The following is a 26,355-nucleotide window of genomic DNA, read 5'->3' as shown; positions in this document are numbered from 1 at the left end:
AACCAAAAGCCTGTTTCTCCGAAATCGACCTCTAGGAGGGATTAATACAATACATAATTGGAGAATATCTATACATATATATGCTAAGAATAAAACATAAATATGCCTAAAAGTAGTTCTTCACTTCCAAAACTCTCCAACATGCTCAGCAATGTGCATCTCGTCCTACATCTGAAATACCACAAGATATGTATGGAATAAGAACCGGGGGTTCTCAGTATGGTAAAGGTTCCCGTATAGATAATACATATGGTCCCAAGAAGTCAGAGGCATTCCAAAATCTCCAACAACTCAAATCAAATCCTAGAGTTTTCATTAAGCCAGAAATAAGGTGACTATATTAAGGATTCTAGTCTAACTCTTTGTGTTCCATTCTCTGCAAACCTCCAAATTACCAAATGGAACAACCCTCAGCATCTCCTCCACTAGCATGAGGAAACTCTCAGAAACAAACAGAAACAAGCCAAACAAAGAAAACACAAATATGAAAACAGATACAGCAATTAGATTAAGTAGTAGTTAATTACAGTGAAGCAAATAGGTAAGGCAAAACAAATGCATACTCAAACAAAATATACAAGTGCATATGATGCATGTCAGCCCTATGGTCGATGATATCATCTGTCAGTTATATAGCTAAACCCGACATGTTCGGTAGCTAATCCAGATATGGAACACCACAACACGGAATAGGTATTACTCGTCCATCCATGCCGGTGTTTCACCCAACCCGGAGTAGGCATTACTCATCTACCCAGGCAGGTGCCTCAGACCATAACCCGGATAGGGATTACTCATCTATCCACAGGCTATGACTTGAATATGAATTATTCGTCTACCCACAAAATCGCATCTCGGATAGAAATTACTTGTTTATCCTCAAAATCATAACTCAACATTCATAGATATACTTATACATAATCCTCATCATCATTATCTCATTCAACAGTTTTGGTTCATCATTAACTCAATTCTTCACTCTATAGTCTCCCTCAATATCAATCTAACTTTCCCAATATGTTTGCTATTATTCCAAAGTCTAAAAGCTAGCTATCGGACCTTAAACAGACTTTACAGAGGTTTAGAAAGTTAGAAAAATGGTCAAAATCTCAAAAATACAACTTTGGCGAAACAGGGCGGTCATGCGTATGCACAAAAGATAGATACAAGTCCTAATTCTCCAAGTCAACCTCTAGAAGGGACAAATACAAGTTTTATAAAACAGTGGAGAATAATATATATATATATATATATATATATATATATATATATATATATATATATATATATATATATATATATATATATATATAAAGCTAAGTACATAATATAAAAACCCCACAAGCCTAAACACTAGCTAGCACTACAAGAAAAATCACTTTTAGCGGCCATTTATTTTGTTTTTAGCGGCAATAAAAATAGCCGCTAATACATTTACTGGCAATTAGATATTAGCCGTTTTATGCTTTGTCGCTAAAAGGTTTTAGCGGCAATTATAACATTTGCCGGTAAAAACTTTTTTAATGGCCACAAAAAGTATATAATTTTTAGCGGCCATTTTCTTGGAAATTTATATAGCCACTAAAAGTAATTCTAAAATTGAGATGTTATTCATTTTTAGCGGCCATTATTATTGCTGCCAAAACCCATTTTACCAGCAATTTATATAGCCACTAAAAATAATTCTAAAATTGTAATGTTACTCACTTTTATCAACCATTACTATTATCACTAAAATCTTAAGACTTTTTTTAGTTATATTATACTCATTTTCTTATAAGTAAGGGAACTATCTTTTTTTTTAGAATCTTAATTATTTTTGCCAACAATTATTATTGTTATACATAATATAAATATACTAAAATTAATTACTACAAAATGAGATATTTCATTAAACTCAAAATATTAATATACAAATTTCTCTTGAAAAATAATGAATCATGTTAGAAATCTAAACAACAAAAAATGCTACAAGCCTATATCTATGTTACATCAATATTGCAAGAACCTAAGTCGGAATTGCTGCTGATTAGCGATGAATTGTCACTTGATGAGTCATCTTCTAAAACTCTCTTTAGGTGGTGAAACTTTGAATAGGAGTCCACTATTATCGAAGTGCCAGTAGTAGAGCTTCGAGTGGCTTGGCCTAGCCAAACGAGTCATCACTATTAGTCCGATATATATTGCAGATTGGATAAATAACACAGCCATCTCTGTAGCATACCTGCATTGGTAATAATGTCAATTTCTTGCAATAACTTACATCAACAATTTACCTTCTAAGCCAATTTTTCAATAATTTGCATTTTTAAAGAGCATGTTATGGTTACAAAAAACAAAATGTTAATGTCAATAAGACTAGCATCATTATTTTTCCATTAGAATCAATTAAAATCAAATAAACAAAACAAAATGAATACAAAGATTTTCGACCTTACCCCAAAGTTTGATGACGTTGTTCATACCACTCGAGGCCTAATGGAAGCACCGGCCATGACCACCAATACCACGGCTTCAACCACGGTGCCCCTGGGAACGTGATCACACTATTTGGTCCACAGGGTATGTGATAAACCACTATTTTATGGTTTATCTTGTGATAATTTGAGTGGCTTTTATCAAGTCTCTGCACACTTATTCATACTAATTGCATGGTTTTACATTTTCCTTCCTAATTTTGTGCTATGATTGAAAACATGCTTCTTTGGCCTTAAATGTGCTGTGTTTAATCCCCTCTTATTACCATTCAATGTCGTGATATGTGTATTAAGTGATTTCAGGGTTTATAGGGCAGGAATGACTTAGAGGATGGAAAGGAAGCATGCAAAAGTGGAAGGAATACAAGAAGTTGAAGGAATTGCTAAGCTGTCCAACCTGACCTCTTCGTACTTAACTGACCAGTATGCTCCGTCGAAGTTTAAGATCTGAATTAAAATCAACATTAACATTAACTTAGCTTCCACTAATTAAGATTTGGAGTTTTATAAAAAATTATATGAATATTTTAGTTATCTTAATTGTTGTAATAATGTGCTTACAGTAGTAAGAAGCATCCATTTGATAACCCAAAGGAAGTCTATAAATTCCATGAAGCTTGGAGCCATTTGGATTTGGAAGGAACATTGGCCTATAAAGCAACTCTAGGAATTAACTAGCTATGAAACCTTGGTCTGCACCATCTAGATTCTCTCTCCCATTTTCTAATTCATGAACCATGTCCTTGAACACTGCACTTGATGGCTGTAGATATATCAAATAATTAGAATCCGTGTCATAATCCTTCTACATACATTGAATGATTGAATCATCAAAGTTATTGACCAAGGTAAACTACAAGTGAAATAGAATGGTGCACACAACATTTAATTTGCAAGGGTACTAGATCTCTAATACTTCTGAATTTTATTTCCTAATATTCAAATTAGTTCATTAAATATCATGCTTGAGTTAACTTGGCAATTTGGTCCCTGAAATAACGTTAGTAAGCAAAAATGTCAAAATATAGAAAACTAACTTCGAGCATTTTTGCTTTGGCTTTTCTGGCAGCAATTGGTGTTCGTTTCCCCAAGTGTTCTTTTGATTTTTCTACTTCATGAGCTTTCTTCTTGAAATCAGATTTATTATTGGTTCTAGAGGGCAAAGAAGACTTATTATTAATTGGTCCTTTCTTTGTTGCTGCTGCCATACTTAGGAGATGTAGATTGAATAATTTTTCACATGACTTGTATATCTTCATATTCACCATAGGATTCCATGTCCTTATACAGATTATTAAGAATCCCTTTTCTGTGCCTGAATGGAGAAAATTTAAAGGATAAAAACTAAATCAGAAATCAATAAGTTGGAACAAAACTTTCTTGTTTTTTTTACTATTCAAGTTGTCATGTGTACAAAAAAGATTGTTAAAGTTGTCATGAGACATTCAAATTCCTGGGTACAGATTTAATGCAGAAAACGAATATGTTCTGCAGCAAGTGAAAGGTGTTCAAACTTGAAAAGCGTTTCTCCAGAGTATAGATGCTTCGCCATTTTCTCTGAGTCAACTAAGCAACTTGTGATCACTACAAACATGCAAATTTAAACAAGTCATATCATTAGTTTTCCTATGAGGCAGGTGGTGCGGAATTTATAACCACAAACTAACCGGCAAGTGCACCGGGTCGTACCAAGTAATACCTCAGGTGAGTGAGGGTCGATCCCGTGAGGATTGATGGACTAAACAACAATGGTTGATTAATTGGCTTAGTTAGACAAGCAGAAAATAGTGTTTGAGAGTTCAAAAAGTATTAAACAGAAAACAGACAAATAAATAAGTTGGGACTAAAATAGGGAGAAACAGTTAAGGCTTCAGAGTTATCTATTTTTCGGATTGACTTTTCTTACTAACTATTTTAATCATGCAAGATTTAATTCATGGCAAACTATATATGACTAGACCCTAATTCCTTAGACCTTTCTAGTCTCCTCTAACTTTTATCAACCTCTAATTCCTTGGTCAATTAATTCCAATTAGGGGGTGAAGTTTAATTCTAGTTATTATGCCACAAAAATCCTAATTACCCAAATATAAGAGGATTATATATCACGTATCCCGTTAAGTCCAGATAATTAGAAATTTAGGAGAATATGTTTTCAAGCTGTTGTTCAAGTAAAGAGCTTTTTCAAGTTATACAAGAACGCAATTAGAAAGAGGGTCATACTTCTGTTCCACCCAAATTCATAAGGTAAAGAACGAAAACAATTCTTAAATTATAAATCAGTACATAAATTAAAATAGAAAAATAATAGTATCAATCCATACAATAGACAGAGCTCCTAACCTTAACAGTAGAGGTTTAGTTGCTCATGGCAAAGAGAGAAAATAAGGATTCTAATAAAATGTATTTTGGATGAAGTGGAATCCCCCGAGAAGGGAAGTTTCTTTTCCCTTTTTATATCTAATCCTAATTAATTTAAAATCTATTTTCTAAAACTAAAATAATATATTTTCCTATCTGTAAAATAAAAATTAAAGTTTAAATCAGAATTAATAGGAATCAGCATTTTCTGCACTTCGCGCTTGTCACGCGTATGCGTTGATGGTCTTCTTTACGTGTCACGCGTACGCGTCAGGTACGCGCACGCGTCGCTCTTCGCTATTATCTCCTTTAATTCTTGTGCTGATTCCATTTCTGCAAGCTTCCTCTCCATCCTTTAAGCCATTCCTGCTCTATATGGCCTTCTTGTCTTTTTCTGCGGAAGCTCCATCAAATCTAACCAAACGCTACCTAAAATAAACAGAATTGCACAAGAATCAAAGTAGCATCCATAGTGGCTAAAAGATAATTAATTCTTAATTAAACTCAACAAATTAAATGCAAATTCACTAGGAAAAGATAGGAAAGATGCTCACGCATCAGCAGAGTATATCAATATCTTCTATCTATGAGTGACTCAAATTTAACTATGTGGATGCCTATACGGTTATAGTTTATAGAGTAAATTAACCAAATTTTTTAAGAAAATATTTTTCTTTTTCTTTAAATTTCTTTTTTTATCTATCAATCTTTACTCTTTCTCTTTTTTTTATCTATATTATACATTTTTTGACACACGATATTCATTAATTTCTTTTATAGATAACTATAATTTACTGTAGTAAGGAATTGGTTCCCAAAAAATATTTGAAGGTATTAATGAAACTCCATATAGATATACAAGTGATAAAGTGAAGCTAAGCTAGTGAAGAATACAAGATACTATATCCATGATAAACTACATCTTGCTCATTCTCTCATTCCATTTTCTTGTCAAAATTTGTCAATTACTAAAACATTCCTAAACGGATACTTCCAACTCCAACTTATCATTATACTTCCAACTCCAACTTCAACTTATCATTATAAAAAATCCAACAAATATGGAAGTATGGAATCAAGGTTACTTACTTGCAGTTGCAGAATCAGATCCTTTGTGTAGTCAATAGCCAAACCAGCTTCGAAACTTTTCAACAGCTCCAAATTTCTGGTGCTTGAAGTGGCAGCAACTCTTAAAGCCTCAAAATCTTACTTAACTAACTATTATTAATCATTGAAGGTACACATGAAATGTAACATTTTAGTGTGTAAACCTTGGAGTAACTACAAAATTATCAACTACAAAACTTCAATCAATTCATAAATCAGGAAAAGAATTTTTCAACAATGAGTAAGTCTTGGAGTAACTCGTGGTATATAATAAAAATGTGACAAAATGGTATATAATACCAATGTAATTTTCCTATACTGTTATCTCTGTGCAACATTGGATTCAAATTTAGGCATCCTCAATCTTAAATTTTCTATGTCAAATTGAATTGAATTGACACTTGCAAGATCAAATTGATTCAATAGTTAATAGTTTTGGCTTACCTTTCGGTATAAGAGTGCGAAGTCTGCAGTTAAAAAAAAAGCACAAGCTTAGAAATAGAATAAGCAACAAGGAAAACTGATTATTTAAATTGAAATCAAATATAACAGATCCTGCATCTGGAATATTCCAAAAACAAGTTATCATCCTTTTCTTCATAAATAAGACATATATACAAACATCGATGGTGCAAAAGAAGAAGATGAAGAAGAAGAAAAAAGAAAGATACATCGGAAAACTTGTGAGAAAGCACAAGCGAAGGATCAAATTCAGAAGAAACCACCATTTATTGCGGAACTAGAAAAATCAACTTCGCCAGTGGGTGAAACTGAAAAAATCATGCGAATTAAAGAACAAAAACAGAGCTAAGTTCAAATTGAAGTTGATTTTCTACGTGAATAAAAATGATAATTGAGCTAATAAATACTAGTTCTATTGTGTGTGTGGATGAATGAAGACAGAAATGAAAGCAGATTCAACTCAGATCCAGATTAGAGTAGTGAGAAGAGAGAGTGGATTGTTACTACTTACTATGATGAAGTGCCCTCTGAGAGTTGGTCGAAGATTATAGAATGAATAGATAAGGCTATTGGTGAAGGTCCCTCCAAAGGCTTCCTGGTGACGATGGCAACACTGAGCTTAGGGTTGCGATGAATGCTCCCTTCCCTCTGGATCTGTTTCTAGCACTCATTCCCTCTGATCCCATTTCTCCTCTATTGCAATTAATCAGTAATTATTAAAAAATAATTATTTTAATAAAAATAATTATTGCCATACTATTATAGCCACTAAATTTTTTTTACTAAAAAATAAATTTTCTTATATTTTAGTGGCAATAATAATAATTTCCATTATAATATATAGTATTAATGGCAAATATATAATGGCCACAAAAACATAACTAAAATAAAAAAAATAGCAGCCGTTGTATTATTGCTGCTAAAAGTTTGTTGCTAAAACTAACTATTCTTGTAGTGTAGGGAATCTCAATTGGTAGGTACAGAGATTTGGAAAGCTTAAGGAATGGTTTAAAGCTCAAAAATACTATTTTCAGCCAAAACAGGGTTCTGCATACGCGGAAGGGTGAATTTCTTCATTCTCGCGTATGCGTCCCATGTCCTTAAAAGCGGGACGTTTGGGCAGAGGCCAGGGTCTGTGTTGCGTGATACATGTTGGCATACGCACACTCCCAGTTTGATCGGTCCACGTACGCACGTCCATCCCACGTACGCAAGATCATAAAATAGTAGGGAATCCTCACGTCGCGTGGCATGTCGCGTATGCATGCACCCCTTTTTCCTAAAAAAGTTGCCAAGTCTCAGAAATCAGATTTTTGTACTAAATTTCGATCACGCATAACTTTTTATTTAAAAATCATTTTTAGTCCATTTTTTGAATGTCATAAACTTCACGGACCTAATTTTCATTCTAAAGAAGTTTCACAAAATTCAGAAGATTCGAAAGCCAAGTTATAGCTCGCCAAAATTGGTCAAAAAGTCAGTTTTTACCAAAAAGTTCAAAACATCATTCTTTCCAAAACCTCAAAACAAAATCATTTGTTCCACAACCAAAATAGCACCAAAAAAATCCAAACCATATTTCTTACACTCTCCATTCATGCTACAATATATCAACATACAATTCCTTCAATCTATTCCACAATTTCTTTCATGATACCTCACCGAATCCAATATCATTAATCAACATTTCACACTATATACACACACCACATATAATCTATCAAACCAATCAATTCATTTAACAATTTCCAACAAAATCACTAATCCTCAATCATTCATATAATTTAACTTATTCTATGGTCAAATAGCCTAAGTTTTCACATGACATTATACATTAACTATGAGAAACCAAAATCATTCCTTGACCAATTCCTACCTAAGCTCAAAACACAACAATACAAGCTTCCAAGATTTCAAATTAACTCAAGCAAAATTCCAGCTACCAAAGCTTTGTCCCAAGAGCTCCAATTTGCCAATTCAACTCCAATTCAACATAAACTTAAGCTAGTTCATATAATTCACTCAAATTAATACTAGGGCACACAAAATTGGAAAAACCACAAGGGTTTAGAGTTTTCTTACCTTATCCATTGATGATTGGGGTAAAATCCAACAATTATCCAATGTTAGATTGTACCTAAACCACCAAAATCATCAAAATCACTCAAAACTCATACTAAAACACGAATCCAAAAAGGGGAAAGAAACTAGGAGCAAATTACAAAGTTTTTACCATTTTTTTTAATAGAATTAAAGAGGACTCTGAGACAAATGCATGGCAATAAATGACTCGTCAATCATAACTCCAGATTAAAAGTTATGTGAAATTGAAATTGGAAGTGAGATGGAAGTTAGGGTTCTAAGTTCTCCCTTCTTCATCAATGTGAAATCAGAAATGGAGGGAAAAGGAGGCGGAGTTTGGCTTAAATGGGTTGGGTTTTGGGCCCAATATGGGTCCAGTTCAATCAGTTTGGCCCGTTGGCCTAATTTTGGGCCAAAACTTTTAAAATTAGTGTCAAAATTTGTATTTTTAATATTTCTACTTCCCTAAACTATAAATTTAATTTTGTAATTTCTTTGAATAATAACTAATTTATTGGCTACTTATTTATTAATTTTTCAAGGTTTACATCCTAACCACCTAATTAAGAATTTTGTTCCCAAAATTCAGTTGCTTACGAATAAATGCGGTTAGTCCTTCCTCATCTCTAATTCGAGCTCCCACGCATGTTCCTCATCTCCGGTTCAATCCCAAACAACCTTTACTAAGACATCTCTTACTCAGAGTTTCTTGAAGCTGGTATTATCAATCTTGACCGGAATCACTTGAAACGTCAAATCTTCTGTCAATTAAACTGATTCAAGTTTTCAAGATGTGAGTTGCATTAGAAGCATACTTCCGAAGCTAAGGAATGTGGAGTACGTCGTGTAGGTTCGGAAGATACAGTGGTAAAACTATTTGATACGTCACCAGCCACCAAATCCACCTTAATACCTCAAACAGTCCAATGTACCTCGAGTTCAACTTCTTAGATTTTGATTTCTCATCCAATTTCAGTTTGTTGAAGTAAACTTCATGAATACAGGAATTCCTTCTTCAAAATTGAAAAGTTTTCTCCTCAAGTCCGCATAACTCTTTTGTCGGGTTTTCATAGTGAGAATCTTCACTTTATCTCTTCTCCGTCGTCTCGGCTATCATTTCGGGACTTAAGACACTTGATTCTTCGGTTTCATTTCAATACAGAGGCGATTCACGCACCGTACAATCTTACTATCTCTCTGATGTATAGTCTCACTAATTTCTTCAATGAATAGTTTGCTTTAATAGGCAAAAGGTAAGTAGACTTAGTCACTCCATACATGATTACTTACGGCATCAAATCTTGTCCTAGACTCCGGCAAATCCATTACGAAGTTCATAGCTATACCTTCCCATTTTCATTGTGGAACCCCAAAGATTGCAGCATTCCAGATATCTTCTAGTGCTCAATCTTCCCTTTCTCATCCGTCAAACACTCAATTACATGCGTCGCCACGTTGTCCTTCATCTCTGGCCACTCAAAATATCTTCTTTGATTCATGGTATGTCTTAGTAATCTTAGGGTAAATTTGAAAATCCTCTCTTGTGAGCTTCAGATAATAGTTTTCATCTCAAACTTCCGACTTTGGCACAAAATCCTCTCTTTATTACTCCAAAATCCTCCTCTGTCTCCTTTGGTCTCTTCTTGATTCAACAGGCTTCAATATCTTTAGTAACTTCTTACCCTCTTGCTGCACTGTCTGAATTTCAGCCTTACAACTATTTAAAATTCGCAATTGATTCAGTCTGATACATCCAGCTACTTTCTCAACAACCAACTTAAGACTCTAAACTCATTTAACAATTCTTCCTCTTGAATCAGCATCCAAGCAACACTCAAAGACTTTCTGCTCAGGGCGTTTGCTACTACATCACGATGTTGTGTCAGCACGCATTCTAAATCCTTCGATAATACATTGTAGTAATTCTGATTAGTTCATTAGGTTCGGGTATCAAAAATACTAGCACTGAGGTTAATCTTTCTCTCGAAGTTAGAAAGCTTTCTTCACATTCAGGAATCCGTACAAATGGTGCATCCTAGCACATCAACTTAATCAGTAGCTATGTGTTCTAACTATAATACAATTAAAATTGGTCAACAAGGTAAAATGGACTTTCTATCATCATCTTCTAATAACATATGCGACGAAGGGGGGCCATTTTTCCAATGAGCTAATCCTTCCCAACACATGCCCATAAATGTGGTCTTCTTTTTACTATCCTTAAGCTTCAGCTCCATTGCCTCCACACAAAAACCTGACCATTTAAGACCCGTATCTTAAATTCACCTCCATATATGGCCGCAACTATCAAGTGGAGACTATTAAGGAATCTGCCGCTATAGAGCACATCATCAACCTAATTGCTCAGGCCCATGTTGACGCTAGTAAGCACTCCCATCCTTCCCCATCCTATGACCTACATGACCTCTTCTAGGCCCTATCCCTGGCAGATAGGCATGACAGAATTATGTCAGTTATGCTATTTTTTATCACCTCAATTTCTGTTATAGTACTTTATTGTCCAATGGGAATCAAAAAATCTTTTCAGCCTTCTAATGTTTTATCGTAACATACCTTCTGTTTTTTATTGTCGTTGCAGAGATAAGTTGTACCAAAATATAACTGGTCCAAGATGGTCATTTAGAAGAGCCACCGGTCCTCCTTCCGATAGCTATGTAATGTCATTCAGTACTAACTTTGGTGTACTACAAACAGACAAAGAAGGGCACCTCCAAGGGTGTTGTGCACAAATTCCTCGTCGTTGTCCTAGTAGGAATCGGGTCTGCCGCCCTTAGTGTGACTGGAAGATACTCACCGAACGAACACCTAACACACGGGCCATGATTATGAAGGTGCTTGAGTTATTAGGGTAGGAAATGGATGACTACAACTACGATCAGTTGGAGGAATGCAGAGCTATGATGTATGAACTCCAATTTGAGGTAGATACCCTGACGAGGAACTACCTAGATACCAAAGAGATCTACACTAACCTACAGATGTCCGTTAACCCAGATTTCATGTCGTCGGACTCCAGTTAGACTGATGATGACCAACCTCGGCCCCGCAACAGTTACTTTGGTTACATGTCTTGTCATTCGCCTTGGTTGTTAGTGGCGCTTATATAGTTTAGTTTTACACAGATTTCTACTTGGATGAGATAATACCATAACAAAATAGATGAATGATCAAACAAATAAAACAGATAAGAAGAAGAAAAGTTCTGCTGAGGTAGAACCCATTCATTGCCAGATATCATTTAAATTTTGTAACTTTACATGCGGGCCATGATGATACAAAGAATCAGGGATAGACCAAAAATAGTAGAAGAATAGTATTTACAAGGCACCAATAGTAAGGACCAACAACTAGAACCATTTGCCAACACTTACATAGTTTCTAAGTCTACTAAGAATGAAAATTAGACCGCATACGTGAACTTTAGCTCACTTTATTAAGAACAAAAATATATTATTATTAGGTAAATTCTACTCTACCCTTCCTGTAATAACATGTATATTACCCTCTGTGACATGTCATCCTTTAATTGGTTGTTATGTTAACTATGGTTAAACTATTGATAATTAAATTATAGCCCAAAGTGGGTAATTATATAATTTACTAAAATATTAAAAATTCAGTCTTTGATTCTTCCCCAAATCAGCCTCCCACACAATGAACCCTAATCTTCTGTATTTCCTCCCCCGTTCCAGCACCGTCGCCGCCACCCGAGGATAACCGCCTCATTGGGTGTCCCATTCTCTCTGTCTGTCGTGCCATCTCCGTGCTCGAAAGCATCGCCGCCGCCATCGTCACAAGCAGTGCCGCCTTCCTCACGGTATCCTTCCCTCTCATGAAATTGCATTGCAGAATCCCTTATCCACTCTGCAATAACCACCAAGTGTGATGAACATGAATCAAATGGCTTCTTTAACTTGTTCATCGTCTTCATCCTTCTCAACAAAGCTTCCTCTTCATTCTTCAACACCTCTAAAAAGAACAAGAAGAAGAAGCAACTACGATTTTCTAAGAATGGTGACTCGTTCCTGTCTCGATGACAGTTCAGCACTTCTCCGAGCAACTCAATACACTGTATGCCTATGAAACTTGAATTCCCAGTTCTGCAGCTTTTAAAATTTGCAACTTTGCAATTTACTATGTGTGATTAATGTATGATTTTTCATGCATGCCAATTCAGAATTCACTAGCTTTGTTATCATAATCCCTAGTTTCATGTTTTACTTAGCAATGTTTGTCAAAAATCCTTTCTCTTTTTGTTGGGTTGCTTTCTGTGAATTAGTTGATATAGTATTGCATTCTTGTTGTTGATGCCTAGTATTGTAATGTATGCAGCATTTTGTTTTCCAGATTTTAGGGTTACTAGGCTTATGTTAGGATTAAAACTCCTTTTTTATTTTAATGGCACCCCAAGAATCACATCCTTGTAAGTATGCATATATAGATTTAATTTATTAAGTATAATGAACCGTTTATAATGTATTTGGAAATTCATGCAGGAATTTATCTTCAAGAGGACTCACTGGACACATAGCAGTTTATATCTCCAAGCTTACTGAGTTAAAGTCCTTATGAGTGACTCGAATGCAAATTCGTTGAATTTTTGTATGTTTTTTCCTATCCTCCACTTGGATTGTAGTGATTTGAGTTTGTTGTGTCAGGGATTTATCAAATAATAGCTTAATTGGGGAGATACCTATTTTTTTGGTAGAAAACCCGCCATCGCTTAGAGTCCTGTAAGTTTATTTCATACTCTCTGCATTAATATAAATTATTGATTTTGTTGTTACAAAAAAATAAAGAAGCATTTTCTTTTGTAGAAACTTGCAGAATAACAACCTCACAGGTCTAATTCCAAATGCACTTCTCCAAAAGTCAAGTGAAGGTGTACTATCACTTAGGTATGTATCTTACTCTTATTTAATTTGATACCCTGAATCAGCAATACCTGTTATTTACATAATTACATGAATTTCTACAATTATGTAGTATCCCATATCAATTTCAGCATACTAGAACGTCACGGGTATACTTTTCACATAAAATATTTTACATGTAGCGAATGTACTAAAATGTATTACCTTCCATGTAACTATTATTTTCTTGATTTCATTATTTCTCTTTTATCTTATACGCATACATACAACTTTAAATCATGACACATGGAAACTTGAAAGTAAGAACCTCCATAGAGATTGCAAACCAAATGTAGCTTTTCACTTTAACTTAATTCTTGTTACTGAATGATGCTAGGTTGGGGCAAAATCTAAATCTATGTGAATCTGGTCCTTGTGACCAACAGACAAAAGATAAAAGCAAGGAAAACAATCCAGTTATTTATATACTAGCATCTGTTTCTACATTTTTGATGCTCCTACTGGTAGTTCTTGCAGCAGTTAACATCATTTACATTAAAAAGAGAAAGCTAAAAGGTAAAAGAAACAATACTTCAAAACTACAATTTACAGTCCTCTAAGTACAATTAACCATGACACACATTTTGACCTTAAAATTAGATGATGTCTACATTCATATGGAATCTGGTGATCCTTTGGAATCCAAGCGCCGACAATATTCATTCGATGACGTTGTTAACATGACCAATAACTTTGAGAGAGTCCTCGGTAGAGGTGGATTTGGAACAGTTTACTATGGCATTATTGATGATATTCCAGTAGCTGTCAAGATGCTTTTGCAATCATCAGCACAAGGATATCAGGAATTTCTTGCATAGGTAAATTTGATAATAAAAATGTTGGTTATCTAATATTTCTTGAATCTCAATACAAAATATTCAATAAGTATAAAAACAAAGGTAAATTCTACTTTACCCTTCCTATAATAACATGTATATTACCCTCTATGACATGTCATCCTTTAATTGGTTGCTATGTTAACTATGGTTAAACTATTGGTAATTAAATTATAGCCCAAAGTGGGTAATTATATAATTTACTAAAATAGTAAAAATTCAATCTTTGATTCTTCTCCAAATTCAGATGACGTAAATGCTTTGATCTCATTGGTTTTTTTGAAGGACTTGCAAGTTGTCCACCAGCAAGTACGAGATTCTGGATATGGAGATTTATTGCCAATGAATCTTTAGCTATTGCTGCTTCAAGTATCCTTCCTTGTTGGAATTACTTTCGTTTTCTCAAATTCTTAGGTTCCCCCGCCCCCCCCCCCCCCCAAAAAAAAACACCAAAGAAAAAGGAAAAATCATATATGTTTTGTTAACTATGTTATTCTTTGTAAGCAAGAGTAAGAAACAGAGGTTGGTTCCTTGACTAGTCTTACTTGTTCATTCTTTTATCTTATTAGCTCAGGCAATCACTCTATCAACCTATATAGTTGCTCACAACAATGCATTGTTCGCTTTGCTGGTGTCAAATAATTTTGCTCAGATAAAAAGCAATGTGTTTAAGCGATACAGCATGGACAATGTATACAGTTTGGTTTACTTTGGTAAGTTATTGTACCTACTAGAGTTTATTTTCCTTTGATTTCTGCTTATTTGGTATATTGATAATTAGTTCCTATGCTAAATAGAAAATTATGCAAACCCTTTTAGAATATGATGAATAGAAGTCACTTTTTAAGCAAAATGAAAGTTAGATATGGCGTTGAAGTCCATGATTAGTGCATCCCTTTTATTTAAATTCTAATTTTGTTAGGACTTAATGGGTTGCATTGGTTAAACACTAATAAATATTTTATGTATGCGTTTTGATCTTTTAAGGAAATATGATATGAATATGATAAGGGTATTATGGGCAATTAGGAGGTACATTATTAGTGAGTGAGAGTTATGGGAATATGTATGCGAAATGATAATTGATATCATCAAGCATTCATTCATTGCTAAATTCAATGACATGAAACCCATTACATACTCTGAGTTCCTTGAAGACCTCTGTAAACAGGTATTTTCATCTGATTTTATGCGCATTTCATCCATGCACTATTATTGGTTGTTTATTTTGATTAAAAAGGCATTAAACAGCTGGTTGTGCATGGTTAATTTGCATATGTTTCAAATCCCTCACGGGGTATCTTGAATTTGAGTGGCTTTATGAGCAATAATACATTGAAAATACCACAGCCTTCCATAATTCAATTTCCAAATTCTTTTTGTGATTATCTGTTGTAAACTTGTAATATGTTTTTCTTTATTGCGATATCGAATCCAATATGGTTTTATATGCCTTTTGTATTCCTTTATAGCAGTATGGTTCAATCTCTCTAAATAACTTGGTCATTTTTCTTCTCAATTGATTGTGTCCCTTTGATTTCTTTCATTATTATTTCTTTGATTTATAGTTTAATTCCAGTGAGTTCAGTTTATAAGTGAACACTTTTACCATATTTCACCAAAAAGCAAGAAAAGAAAAAGAGAACGAGAATACTTTTACCATATGGAAGGGGTTTTTTTTAATATAAATAGGCATTTGCACATGGTGTATCCTATTGGAAAGCAAGAATATGCTATTTAGTTGACACTTGAAAAAGCCAACTATTACTGCATAAAGAATGATGTATAATTATGCAACTTTAAATAAAATTTTAAATAAAATTCCAAGAGCTGCCGAAATTAGGAGAATTGTAATGTCTTAGTGACTTTCCAAGAAATGAATATGCAAAACTAGTTCTTTTTTTTTTTCCTTAAGAGAGATATATATATTAGAGCTATGGGGTGCTGTAGGGCATGGTAATTTAAGGTTTCTGCATATTTCAGTGGCAAAATTAAATTATTGAAGGACAAGTCATGTGTGTCTGATCGAGCATGCTATTGGCTAGGTTTTTTTTCTTATTCAGAAAAATGTCAAAACGAAGCACCCTCAGTTGCTATATGAATCAAAACCAAGCACCCTCTGTAGGTGTATATCATTGACTTTGGTATTGCTAAGAAATACATGGACATTTCTACACATCAGCATATTCCTTACAGGTCTCCTTTTTTTTACAATCATTCTTACTTTATATTTATTTTATTTGATTTTATGTACCTTGGTTAAAAGATTCAACATGAAATTATTTTGGATTTTTTGAATTCTAGAATGATCTTTTACTATGGAAAAACCGATATCTGAAATGTTAAGATATTGCTGCTCATGATAGACTGACTATTTAATTGTTGAGATTTATGGTAAAAGAGTAGCACATAAATCTATAAATAAATTTGTGGCTGTTTGCTATCATACAAATGGCCAAGGCTGGAGAAGACAACAAGAGCGACTTCAGCATCACAAAGCACAGACAGTTCATATTAGAATTATCTTTATAATCTTTTATTTTATCTAAATTTAATTTTTTATATTTTTAGATTTAATTCAAAAAATTTGTGTTAATGTTAGAATAGAAATGGAAAGCAACAAGAAATGGTGTTGGAAAGTCCAAGTAAAAGCATAGGCTCAACAAAATCAGACAGCAGAATAGAAATAGAAGTGAAACATATTCAAGGAAGGAAGAAGAGAAAACCAAAATAGTGATGAGCAAGAGCAACAATGAATCAACAAACAAGAATACCAACAATAAAGTAAACAATACCAACAAACAGCAACAATGAATCAATGATTTTAGAACAAAAATTAGTGAAATTACATAGTAACTCATCAGTATTACTAACAAATTTTCAAAACAAGCAAAATAAATGCAGCAAACCAAAAATCAATTCAGAATCACATAATCACAGAATCAGAATCACAGAATCATAGAATTTGAACTAAGCAAAACAAGCAAATTTGAACCCAGCAACTCAGAAACACAGAATCAAAGTTATTAACAAGAAAGTAACAAAACCCTAAACAAATCCAGCAACTTAGAATCACAGAAATTATAATTAACAAAATTAAGCCCTAACTATTTCATAATTATAAACCCAAGTTATCAACAATAAACTGAGGTGGAGGTGGCGACCTGCTGTGTTGATCGTGGGTGGCCAGAACCCAGAAACGCTGCTGAGTGGAGGTGGCAAGGTGTTGTGTTGATCGTGGCCTCGTGGGTGCTGTCTGTTGTGCTGCCTTGTTGGGTCAGTCGGTGGTGGCGAGGTGCTGTGTTGATCTGGGTCTTCGCGTTTGTGGTGCATTGGCGGTGGGGAATCTCTGCTCTGTTCGGCGGTAGAGAATCTCTACTCTGTTCGGGAAATATGTATGCATTATTGGCCTATCATCAAAGAAAACATCTGAATCAGACTATGTTCTATGCAAAATTTCTTTTTCTTACATATGAATTCTAAAGAACTATAAACCTGGCCAGGCACAAAAACTTTTCCTTCATACTCAACAGGAGGGAACGGGCTTCCGCTAGTGAAAATGGCGCGACCCTGATGATACCAAACATGTACAAGGTAAGAATATAGAAATTAAACTCAAAACCCGAACTTAATTATAGAAATACTACTAGGGGTATCTTATTACCTGGCTCCACTTGTAAGCCTCTTCAGCAGTACATTCTGATTGTGAAGATGGGTTGGAAAGTGAAAGAATGATAGGTTTCTGCATGCATTATCATGTAATAGACTTGTTAGCTTAAATGGACATGAACTATCATAGTAGTTGGAAAAACAGATTGAAATAGTAGTAGTACCTCATTGATTGAAGCCATTGCCTCAATAACCTCTTTAGTGAAAGTTCTTCCTTGTCCAGAGGTTCCAATCAACACTGTTGGTTTGATTTTCTGAGAGGGTAACATAGACATAGATAAAGTAAAAATATTGAAACTTTTGCTGTGTGTGCGTGTGCGCACATGTGTAATGGACAGAAAGATCGATCATACATTAACAGCGTCTACGAGTCGATGAACAGGTTCGTGATCATGGGCCCATGGCTTCTTAAAATGTTGAAGCGATTCTTTTCGGGAACTAACAATCAATCCCTGCAGAAGTAAGGGGATCAAGAATATTACTAACAGAAAATCAGAATCTACTTTGTATAAGTGGATAAGCTTGGATGAATTCAACGCTAACCTTTGAGTCCACCAACCAAATGTTCTTGCGCACTTCATCTAGTGGGGCATTAGTCTACATCAAGAAGGGTAGTTTCTTAATAAATCTAAAGTACTCATCAAATGAATATCATAACATTAATGAAAGTGTTTAGATACTTCAAACATCATATCAGTAATAGAAAGAAACCTGTTTTGATGTTTCAAGTGCAATACGTTCTGCAATTCTAGTCCAGCCTACAATCACCAATATAATTAAAAGTTTAAGACCATTAGAACCACATCCTCATCTTAGAACCAATGAAGGAAGCATGAGCACAGTCATAGAATTGCATGGACCTACCTCTCCAGCACCAAGGAATAAGAATCTGTGGTCAGCCAAGTTGCCCCCAACCAATTTCAGAGCTGCAACTAGTCCAGCAAGGACCAGTGATGCTGTACCCTGGAACAATGCGATACGGTTTCAGAGCTAGATATATTATAGTTACCAAAGTATAGGAATTAAGTATTGATGACTAGTATTCCTTATTTGAATATCATCATTGAAAACAAGATGGGTTGATCTATATTTTTCAAGTAGATCAAATGCGTTGTGGTTCGCAAAGTCTTCAAACTATAACAGATTCATAAAAAAAAAGACAAGTTAGTAAGCACTTCACACCCAATAAAAAAGATGGCTTGTCATATTGGCGAATACCTGAATGAGGACTTTCTCTCCATAATTTTGCTTGACAACACTCATAAATTCATGCATAAGTTCAGCATATTCCTGGATTCAGAAAAATTAAACCGAAGTCAACATTAGGACATATTGTATAAGTGATAGCTTAATTTAAAAATGATTAACTCCATGATGACTCAAAAAAGAATATTAATCACAAACTTGCCTAGTCGCCCGTCTTTGCTTGAGCCCTATATATAACTCATCATTCAACAAGTTCTCGTTGTTTGTTCCCACATCAATGGTGATAGGAAAACACTGAAATTTTTTATCAGATTATATTATATTTATAGGCATGACAAGAAATGGAAGGCATAATCATTGTGAGTTTATGATAGTGATAATTTATAGGATATACTTACGGTAGACAGACAAACTCCTCCGAGTGCTGTACATAAAGAAAGTTTTCCAACTGGTATTCCCATTCTCTGAAGAAACAACATGTTACCAAAGATTAGATTGCAACATTAGACCTGATTCATAAAACAATATGATTCATAAATTTCAACAAGTACAGAAGAAATTACCTGACAACCAAGATCCCCAAGACCCAAGATCCATTCTCCATCAGTTACAACAATGAATTGAATGTTCTTCTCAGGCCAATTCCTTAGTACTTCAAGAATCCTCCCCCTTTAAGTTCAAACCCAAACAATATACAACGTAATCAACACAAATAACACAGGAAATATTCATCAACAATAATTCCAAGTCAAAGTCAAGCTTACTTCTCTTTTAAGCTGATATAAAGACCCTGAGGATGCATGAAGATGCTTCCGTATTTCTGACAAGCCTCACCGACAGTTGGAGCATAGACAACTGGGAGTAACTCTTCGACGTGCTCAATAAGAAGCTTATAAAACAACCATTCATTCCTTTCCTGCAATAAGGAATATATTGAAGTGAAAGCATTAGAAGCCGAATCCGAAGCTAACAAAACAAACTGTCTGAAGAAACTTGCCCCAAGATATTATTTAACATTAAAGATGAATTTCATAGTTCTATATAAAAATAATGGGGTAAAAAAAAAGGACAAGATCACAAGTATTTTGGCCAAGAAACAAGGCCACACCTGATGATCCATCATTGCCATTTACTTCTGCAATGGAACTTGATATTGACGAACGTGCTGGATCATTTTCTTCACCTACACAATGAAGTGGCAATAAACTTTTAAGCATTTAACTGATGTTCATATACACAATCCAAAAATTTGGTAAGTATGAAAAAAAAGTAGTATTAAGTGTCTTCTAATCAAATATTCGACCTGAGTTTCCTGCGGAATAACTGTCGAGGGAAGAAGACCTCGCAAGTAGTGAGCAACAGGCAAACAGCAAGCAAGCGCGTCAGCAACGCAACCATTAGCAGCAGCAGCCAAGGAACAGAGTTTCTGACGAGAAGATGGGTTTAGAGAAGGATATACGATGGGTTTAGGGAACAAAAGCTCAGCAAAACAGAGTGAGAAGCATAGACGATGGAATTAGGAAATTAGGGAAGGATTGAGAATAATGTTTTGGTTTGGGCGGGTTTAGGTTTTCCTTTTGCGCCAAATTTTGGAAAAAATTGAAAGAGGCGGCTATTTACCCAAGATTAAAATTTTTTTAAAGGGGGTTTATAAAACTCCTGTAGACTAAAAATGGAAAATCATGTAAATTGAATTCCGAAAAATGAAAAGGAAAAAAGGACTTCTCTTATCAATATTGCATGAATTTATAAAAAGTCATGGTAAATAATACCGGTAAAATAAAATATTTTTTGTAAAGCACAATGATTTTAAATTGGATGGAACACTACTCAAGTCTAGGGTACTAACCTGCTTAAATATTATATTAGTGGTTTAATATATTCAGTAGTTTTTTATAAGATTAACTTTTCTAATTTTAATTTTAATCTTATTAATTGGATATAATAATTTAAACATTAAAAATAAAAACATTAAAAAATGTATAAAAGTTTTTTAATTTATATTGTATAAAATTTATAAATTTAAATTAAATAAGATATTAAACAAATTAATGTTGTTATTATGTATAACAAAATTCAATTAAAGATTTATAAACATTATAAATAATTAACAATTTATAAACGTTATTAACTTTACTTATCTATTTTTAGTACTATCTAATTTGAAGTAGAAATAAAAATTCATATTCATATTCAAAATACTCTTTATATATATATATATATATATTATCAATTGGTGAAAAATATTTTTTAAATTTTATATTTAATTTTTTAAATCATCCTTATTTTTATAAAACATTAATATACATTTTTGTAATATCCCTTCATCATATTAAACAATATTCTTTCTCTTACTGTATACTAATCTCTATACATATACCTATTATTGAATATTAAATTACATTGGCCTTCTTTCTTATTTTTTTTCTTATCCTGCTACCTTCTCTTTGCTCGATCATTATGAATTATCACCAGGTATTATCATCGCAACTTTTATCCTTGTCTATCACTATAATCTAAAACCATGTATGCTGTAAACTTTTATGAGTTGTTGAAGGTTTGCTGGAAAAATTAAGACACAAAGCATTTATAATTTTTGGCCAAATTATAAAAATTTGATGTCAGTAACCATATAAAACAATATCAAAATTTATTATTTCGAACTAAGTTAATAAAAAACAGCACATAAATGTAAGTTTTTTAATTAAAGACTTATATATTTAAGTGCAGTGTAATATAGTACATTGAGACAAAATGCAGCCATTGCAATTCCACGTGTGGCTGCTACTATATACAATTAACATTTATTTCAATATACACATTAAGTAAACTATACTTTATTGCTTGATTTTATATTTTTTGAAAAAATGATATCATATCTTCAGGATGAGATTGATTTTCATAATCGAATGTGAATCTTCTTATGGGAATTATCGTCATTTGATTACTATCCAGAAACAACAGTTATTTTAAGTTCAGAATATTATTAGATAGCTATATAATAAGTAACTTTTAAATTATGTAATGCATAAAAGTTATATCTTTGGATTTATCTTGAAATCCAAAAATTAAAGTTAAATGATATTAGCTCTTTTATTAAGCACAAAAATAAACATCAAATGACTCAACAATAGGTTCGATTAGAGAACAAAATATCCTATAACCAAAGAATCACTTAAGCTAAAAAATGCATAATAAAAATATGATGTGTCTCGGCAAATATAAAATGCGATGGAAAAAAAACTATATATCCTTTTGCAGTCGTGACTGTTTTTGTAGTATATCTTTCATATATGCATGTGCCTTATTCATAACTTCTGACTTCTTCATATTGAATTCCTTACTAACCAAGTCGATTGCTAGCCTCATCCTATAACTGTCAGAGACCTAATAATTTTAAAAAGTATGGATATATATATATATAGATACGTATTACATTTTTTTCTAATAATAAAAAAAATTTAGAAATTGAATAAATTTGGTTACCGTGATGCCAAAATCATCAGTCCACCCGCACTCTTTCATCCATTGAGCAACCCAGATACCGCGTCATTACTGTTTAGTTAAATGTGTGATTATACTACTTAATCAATTTAACCGAACACATGATTCGTACATAACAAACTCAATAGACATGACAGTAAAAAAAATTTTAAAATAATATTACTTACGAGCATTTCCTCTGTTGTGACAGGTCAGATGGTTCCACGATACGAAACTTAGAAATCCGAGGTACAGTGATTTCACTAGAATTGTAGAAAGATTTGTGTTCTAACATTCGTTCGATGAATATAACCTGTGTGACATAAAATATAATTGGATACTGTGTAGTGCAAGCAATGTAATGGGTTAATTTTTATTACCTGTCTAAAATGGATAGATTATAAAAAATTTAAAAATTATTAACTCGATATTAGTGTTAACAAATGAACCTTAATTTGAAATTAAACAAATTACTAAATCACTTACAAACCGAATTTAGCAATGATCTTAAAATACAAATTCAAATTGTAATTTCAAACGATGTCGTGTTTTTTTCGTTATATACAAAACATTCATAATAGCAAAGAGAATAAAAGTTGAAAAACTAATTTTACTTTAAAAAAAAAATCAAACTGGACCACTTACCATGGTTTCAACTGATAATAGCCTACCATAATTTTCTGTTTGGTATTTTACAAGAATCAAGCACAACGATCTTTTTTTTTTCATGTCTAAGATCATCAGGAACCAATGCTCATTGAGGTCATTGATGGGGACAAAAATCTACTTATTTACAAAATAAGGAGGATTGTGAGTCTATGTTATTAAGATAAACATACAATTTGTATTAAATAAATCAGATATTATTTACTAAAAATTAAAGAACTTACCATTGACAAGTACTCAATCTTATACATGTAGTTATCTGCATATTGTTCCCTTAGTTGATTGGGTGGTCTGGACCATGTAAATGCTAGTTGCCAATTATATTGTCATAAAAAAACATAACATCAAATTATTCATATGCTGATTGAAACTTAATCCAAACAAAATATTAAATACAAATTTATCCATAGTATTTTTTTACTAAAACTTACCGAAAAGGTTGTTGGCAGAAACCATACGGAGGGCAACTTGTTAAGCTTTTTATGCTCTTGTGTGAGAATGCAAGTAAGGGAATCTATAACCTACAAACAAATACATTTGTATATTTTTAATTTTACGATACATAACATTAACATTTTGTACTTTTTTAATATTAAATAATAAAAAATAAATATTTACATCCTGGATGACTTGTTCTCCTGGAATTAACGTGGCTAAACTTTCTCTATTTGCATATGTGGTACGAGTTGACACCAATACTTCATCCCTTTAGAATGCACATACAAATATTTAGTTCAGAAAATTGTTGTTACGAAAGTATAAATTAGACTTGCATCAAATTGAATAGTCTTATAAGGAATTACCGATTAACTTGGAACTTTAAATCCGGGCCAAAAATATAAGCGGCATAAGCAAGTTCATCCGTCGTTAGAATCATATCCTCCGGTGGTCTAAAACTAATGGGCATCCACTGCAAACACGCAGCCATCATCATGTGTAATTAAATAATAAAATTAAAAACATTAATTCTAAACAAAGTCATCACAATACAAGTTCATGTTTTTATACACATACCTGTGGAATTTTCGGGCCACATGAACGTCGCGGCAGCACAAACGATGAGGTACCCTTTTTACCAATATATATTCCCGTATTTGAATTCCAATCTAATTCAGAAGATCTTTGTGGGGAGGCATTTGGTTTGAAGAGCTCCTTGAGAGTAACGTCGTTTGCGTGGTTATCAGAATCGTTGCTAGGAGAGAATTTGTGTAGGGTGAGTTGTACAACTGTTTTTTGACATTCTTAGGATCAAATGAATTTGCTCATTATTTTATCTATGTCAACTTTGTTATCAGTTTTTGAATTATTAATATTCGTTGTATTATTAATAGCTAAATTTTCTATGTATGGATTGTCCGAACTAGATCTATTAACGGAGTACAATGGATAAGCCATTTGGTTTTGTTTTTCGAGGATTTTTGTCAAAGAGGTTATGGCTGTTGTTATCTTATCAACTGCATTAGTAAAAATAATTTCACGCTGGTGGTGGTACTGGTTGTAGTTGGGTAGTGAGTGAGCTTCAACGTGTTGAGAATGGTTCTTATTAAGGGGCGAGTTCACCTCCTTCTGTTTCTTGTTACCCATATTTAAACTTCCATGAAAATGTATTTTAAATGTTGCACGTAACAGACAAATTACGAATACATATTTAAAGCATCAACAGATACTAAATATTAATATTGTATTCTAAATATAATTTTAATGCATAAATAAATTTATTAGCCATGACTTACAATTATATTTTTAGTATTCGTGTATTAGTTTTATTTTTTACATTTTAAGACTATGTTAAATAAATTTATAATGAATAGATTCTTCTTATGCTGTTTTTTTTTTTTTTTTGTATTTTCTCACAAGAGACTTGTATGACTGTTAACTATAGTTTGATTTCGCACTTGTGTAGCTAAACTCTTTCCAAAGAGAACACGCAAGCCTCTTTCGACAATGTATTTGTCAGCAACCAACATTTAAATTTACTCTCAGAACCTATGTATCAATGTTTAACTGAATACATTGATTCAAAGATTTTGAGGGTAAAACAAGAGGTCCAAAGGACGATATGCCAAGAGTTTCAGAATTTGGCCCAAACATTAACTCCTCCTGCAAATAGGGTAATGTCTACTGCTGGAGGGGAAGAAGCAAATGGAAATAGGGTAAGTAACAAAAATTAGTCATTCCTGTTTTAAATATTTTTAAAACTTCGCCAACTACGACTTTCATGGTTAGTAGTAAGTGAATATAGTAACATATGAACAATCAAAAACTATGTTTTATAAAATTGAAAATACTTAAAAAAAATATTTGTAATCTATACATTTAATATGTAGGCAGCTAATCGTGATAGACAACTGTATGAGTTGGATGTCGTCAAATGTGAAGTTCAAAGGTTGCGTTCATTTACAATACCAGTAAATAAAAATTATTTTATTAGGATTATGTTTAGTATGAATAATTTGACTATGATCTCATCATTATTATTATTTCAGTTGACGTTTGAAATTCCCAAAGATATACTGGTCAATGAAGAAGAAGCAATGGTTGCTATATATTTATATAATGCTAATGCCTGACCGGAGTAAGTATCTTGTTAATATACATATAGATAAAAGTTGTTAGACATTTTATTTCATGTGGTAAGATTATTTATTTACTTATTTATTTATTTTTACAACAGCGAGGAAATACTTGTACACGAAGGTATAGATGGTTGTAGAAGATCATTCGATGCACTTAAGCCTATGGGACAGATAGATGCCAATGTAAAACTCCAAATTTTTTTTGTTAAATTTTTAACTTTTCAAACCTCTGAGACTAATTTTATTTGTTATCTTTAATCTTGCTAGATATTAACAATGGTTGCATGCACAATGACTCATGAGAAAAAAATTCGGTCTAGAAGTCCAAAGATATGGTTTCTTCCGCCTAGGGTCTCCATAAGTCATATGAAGTCAAAGTTTACTATATGCTTTAATAAAGCAACTAAATTGAATCGCAATTTTCCTTGATTGTAAAACTTGATAGGAACAAGCACTTTCCTTTTTCCACTCACCAACAGCTGTGGTAATGGACCAT

At 33.2% G+C, this 26,355-nt stretch overlaps 2 long non-coding RNA genes and 1 pseudogene across 2 annotated transcripts; 1 reads left to right on the top strand and 2 right to left on the bottom strand.

The window, feature by feature from the left end:
• Window positions 1–4,744: 4,744 nt before the first annotated feature.
• LOC112721083 (uncharacterized) lies at window positions 4,745–7,141 on the bottom strand. Its single transcript, XR_003162397.3, has 4 exons — window positions 6,919–7,141; window positions 6,390–6,412; window positions 5,928–6,056; window positions 4,745–5,267 (listed from the first exon to the last, which is right to left on the bottom strand). It is a non-coding gene; the product is annotated as an uncharacterized lncRNA (long non-coding RNA).
• Window positions 7,142–10,094: 2,953 nt separating this feature from the next.
• Window positions 10,095–24,867, bottom strand: LOC112721371 (NADP-dependent malic enzyme-like; annotated as a pseudogene).
• Window positions 13,292–14,258, top strand: LOC140176530 (uncharacterized). Its single transcript, XR_011868142.1, has 3 exons — window positions 13,292–13,408; window positions 13,761–13,939; window positions 14,024–14,258. It is a non-coding gene; the product is annotated as an uncharacterized lncRNA (long non-coding RNA).
• Window positions 24,868–26,355: the final 1,488 nt, after the last annotated feature.

This window comes from Arachis hypogaea, chromosome 11, assembly GCF_003086295.3.
Source record: "Arachis hypogaea cultivar Tifrunner chromosome 11, arahy.Tifrunner.gnm2.J5K5, whole genome shotgun sequence".
Classification (NCBI taxonomy): Eukaryota; Viridiplantae; Streptophyta; class Magnoliopsida; order Fabales; family Fabaceae; genus Arachis; species Arachis hypogaea.
Note: the sequence above shows the minus strand (reverse complement) of the source record. Positions and strands in the feature narration are given on the sequence as shown.